Below are 4,731 nucleotides of genomic sequence, written 5' to 3'. Positions count from 1 at the left end.
ATGGCGAGCGAATCTGCTGGGGTCAACCACAAGATAAGAATGAGGTCAGGAGGGTGGATCCCTCAGGAACTTGGTGGTGAGTTAAGAACACTGGATTTTATTAAAAGTGCAGTAGGAGACTTCTGACGGATTATGAGTCAGGTAGTGACATCCGCAGGGTTTAAAATGTAAAAGCTCATTATAGATGCTTCCCAAATAACAGAATGGAGGGGTAAGAATGGCAGAAACAATTTAGGAAACTATCGAGAGAAAATAGCGTATACACTAGAGCGGTAACAGCAAGCAACGGGGGAGAAAAAGTGAATATGTGATGTACATAGGAGGCAATAGTGACTTACTACTGAAGTTTTCATACAGGGATTGAAGGAAAATAAATTAAGAAGGACTCCTAAGTTTTTGAGAGTTCCCCCCAAATTAGAAAACTGCGTGAGTAAAGGGTGTCAGGGTTGTTTGAGTTTGGTTTTATTCAAGTTAATACCATGTGAAGCTGACAAGAAAGCAGTCTGGTAGAAAAGTCTGGTGCTCAAAAACAACAATCTTAGCTATTTGGGGAGTTGTAAGCAAATAGATGGTATTTAAAGCTGTGATGCTGGATGAGATCAGTTAGAGACAGGGGTAACTAGAGAAGAGTGCAGTGAGGGAGACACTCTGGGCTCTGGGACATGAAGTTGGATGCAATGATGCTAACGACAGAGAATGAGAAGGGTTGGTCACGGGAGGGGGGCGGTTGGAATCCGGGAGGGTGAAGGCATGTGAGCCATGTGCTATTTCATAAAAGACTGAATGCTCCTGAATGCCTTAAATGCTACTGAGAAATCTAGTAAGATGAGAATTGAAAAATACACTTTAGATTTGCTATGTGGAGATCATTTGTGATTTAGGCAAAACCAGTTTTATTAGAGTAGTGTGGGAAGATGCCTGATTGAATTGCTTCACTTTGACAGGTAAGAGAGAACTGGAGACATTGGTTGTAGACAACATTTGTATTTATGGAAATCAGTCTTCATTGTTTTGAGGAGAAAATGTTTAATCGTAATGTGATTAAAATCATGCTGAAGAAAGCAGCACTTATTAAACTATACACTTCTCTGATAAGTGTTTTAAATCTTTTTTTTTTTTTCTCCAATCAGGGACCTCTTCTCTCCTGTTGTCTCACATTCCTCCTCTAACAAAAAAGATATATATCAGAATTGCCATATGGTGAGAAGGAGCAGGCAGATAGAAAGATGTTTATAAAAACAAAATAAAACCCTGGAGAGACAATGTAAGCCAAAAGTAAAGGGGCAGATGGATAAGCTTACCCAGAAGAATTAGCCCTTAGCCTCTGCACAATCAATAAATGTTGACTGGCTATTGACAAGAAAGGGGACGGGAGAGCAAGAGAAGCACATTGGGAGGACAGGCATTTCTTCATAACAGCTGCCATTGCCACCACCAAGCAGCTGTTCAGGTCCACAGCTCACAACTTTTTGCTCTCCTTACAACTCTCCTCAGAGGCCCAAACTCACACCCTGATACTGCAGTCTTAGAAGAGATGTCATGTGTGATTTATAATGTATTGAGCCAGAAATTGTTAAATCACTGAGTAGGCCAGGGGAAAACTGTGTCTATGCAATGAGTGGATGGAGCTTAAACTCCACTTTCTCTACACTCTGAGCTTTGGTGATCCTCAAAGCCAAGTGGTAATATGCAGTCAAACGGAGTTATAGCCTTGCCAGCTAGAAAGAGGAAGCCATATTTTACAGATTCAGAAAGGGAAAATTCTCTCATTTTCTCAGTAGGATTACGTTTAGAATGGTTAAGATGAAGTTAGGTTTAGATTATTGTACCCTAAATTCAGCCATTCGTGTCTATTGAGAATACTGTTGTTGTAATATGCAGAGTCTGAGAGTGTCGTACTCGTGCGTTTCAATGCCCCAGATGAAGAAGGTCCTCTATTGCCTGTTATGTGGTTCATATGATAAATTTTCTCCTCATCCACAAGGAGCTGAAATATCAAACACATCCCCTTTGTTTTAAAAATAAAAATGCTAATTTGTTAATTATTTAGGGATGTCCTAAACGGGGGCAAGAATATTTCCATCACTATAAAACATATATCTCAATATTGAATAACCAATCAACTGCATTGGTAACCAGATATCTGCTTGGTAAGTATGGATGTGGTGGGATGCTCATTTCTGGCTGTAGGAAAGCATGAGTGGCTATTCAATACCACATAGAATATACCTCTATAGACATAATAATGCCCATCCTCTGGATTCAGTTGTTGATTTTAACACCAGAGAAAAAATGACAACACTAAATATTTTTCTATTTTTTTTCACACAATACTAAAATATTACTAGCAATATTGGTATTTTTATGAAAAACAGGTTCACGATATGCACATTAAAAAAATGAAAGTAACCATGCATTACATTTCCACACAAACATTACACCACAGCAATCTAGTATTATTTGGTGGACGAGGGGCAAAAGAGGATGGCAAGAGGTCAATGGCTTGTAGGAGATGACTAGGACAAAGAGGCTGAGAGAGGTTGGCTGAGGATATCAGAGTGGGGAATAGGTAATTAGAAAGTACAGAAGGACAAGGATGAGAACATAGAAGAGAGAGTCAACAAAAGTGAACAAAACCGCTTTTGAATATCTGAGACAATAGTATTACACATACAAAAATACTACCAGTTCGATTTTTTTTTTTTAAGATTTTATTTATTTGACAGAGACAGCCAGCGAGAGAGGGAACATAAGCAGGGGGAGTGGGAGAGGAAGAAGCAGGCTTCCCGCAGAGGAGCCTGATGTGGGGCTCGATCCCATAACGCCGGGATCACGCCCTGAGCCAAAGGCAGACGCTTAACGACTGCGCCACCCAGGCGCCCCACCAGTTCGATTTTTAAAAGCAGCACAAAATATCAGAAGGTCACTATCACATTTAATAAAGAAGTCAGAAATACTGCGAACATTTGCCTTTTGGTTTCCTTTCTTCAAGATTTATACAAGGCCACCCGGAAAACTCCTTTTTATTCACAGTCTATAATTACTAGGTTTCATCTTTACTTATTGCTTCTGACAAATAAAAACATATGTTAACGTGCTCTAGTCTAAATACTAGTGTTCAGCGCTAATGATTTAATTACCATGGCATGCAATCTATGTACACATTTATTCTATTCATTTCCTGCATTAAGTAAATCTTCCATGACCCAGACTTATTTGGAAAGTGACAGTAAAATGCAAGAAACTAATCCAAAACATTGACTGTTTCATCTGGGAGAATCGGACCATGCAGAGAACAAAAGCTGAGAGAGATGGGATTAATTCACTCCTTGTATATTTATTGAGCGCTATACTAAACATGAGGAAAAGGCACATAAATTTTGCCATCGAGGAACTTACCGATTACTAGGAGGTGGGGAGGAATGACTATAATAAACAATTAAATCAGGTGCGACCGGTGTGAGGAAAAAGGTGAGATAAGTTGCTATGGGAGGGATTTTATTCCAGAGTAGAGGGTGAGAAGAAGGGAGAAGTGACAGAAATGGCAAAAGGAATGAGTCTTAAAACTGAAGTTTGGACAAGGTGGCGGTGTACTAATACTCTAGGCAGAGATCTGTGAACAGTGGCCTGAAGTTGAAGAGAACAAGACAGGTTCAGGGAGGTGAGATTAGCTGTTCATGTGACAACGTCAGGCATGGAATCTGTATCGGGGGAAACAGTGAGGGATGCATGAGAAGGAAAGCAAGAGTGAGACCATTAAAGGCCTGCTTTTGCTATTTGAACTTTAACTGAAAAACCACGCAGAATACTGGGAAAAAATTAAGACAGGAGGGACATATTTGCACTCTAGAAAGAAGTCTCTGGACAATATTAAAAACGGATCAGAGAAAGTGGTGTGCTGAAAGATGGTATGGTCCAGGGTTGTTAAATGAAACATTAGAGGATGCGTGTGTATTGATTAGAAACTTGTGTACTGAGCAGGGTAATGGGCCGTGGGTGTTAAGCTAAAAGGACAAAGAAGAGAATAGAGTGACTGAATGATGAGAAGAGAGTCAGGGATCCAATCCTGTATCCATGAGCTCAAAGAACAAATGTGGTAGAATAAGGGAGGAGATGGATGTGTCATGGCCTAGTTCTGGGAAGAGTGAAGTAGGATCAAGGTGAGAAGGTAAAGGGAAAAACCGGCGAAAACTGAGAAAGTGAGGGAATTTATCTGCTTTAGAATAGGGAACTCAAAAGAACAGCACACTGAGAGAGGAGAGAGCTAAGATGGGAAGTTTGAAGAGAGGAAGCTCGGAATAGTATGGGTGTTATGTTCATGGATGAGGACCAATGGTTGGAAGAGTTTGATTCTAGCTATGACAAAAGATGCCAGGGATGTGAAGCATCTTGGGTTCTCTGTTATCTCTTACATGGTTCACAGATGGTGAACAAAAGAGCTGGTTGTAACTCTGCTTTCTGTATTGCCAGTGCTGGTCTATTTGCAGGTTTGTCCTTACAAAGTACACATATATAAAATTTAGTTTCAGGATTTATCATAATAAGGCAAACATATATCCTTTGAAAAAGATAAATGTGAAACTAGTGAAAAAATTTTACTCTAGTTTTCTAAATAGACATATTTTTAAAAAAATGTAGCTTCTTCTTCCCAAAATCTGAACACTTTTAAGAGAACTAATTATACATTAAAGAAACTAAAAAGGAGTTTCCTTCAAATATTATATATATATA

At 39.4% G+C, this 4,731-nt stretch overlaps 1 pseudogene; it reads left to right on the top strand.

The window, feature by feature from the left end:
* LOC100476397 overlaps positions 1–4,731 on the top strand; it is a 60,142-nt pseudogene continuing 55,411 nt past the window's right edge.

The sequence above is a fragment of the Ailuropoda melanoleuca genome, chromosome 2, assembly GCF_002007445.2.
Source record: "Ailuropoda melanoleuca isolate Jingjing chromosome 2, ASM200744v2, whole genome shotgun sequence".
Classification (NCBI taxonomy): Eukaryota; Metazoa; Chordata; class Mammalia; order Carnivora; family Ursidae; genus Ailuropoda; species Ailuropoda melanoleuca.
Note: the sequence above shows the minus strand (reverse complement) of the source record. Positions and strands in the feature narration are given on the sequence as shown.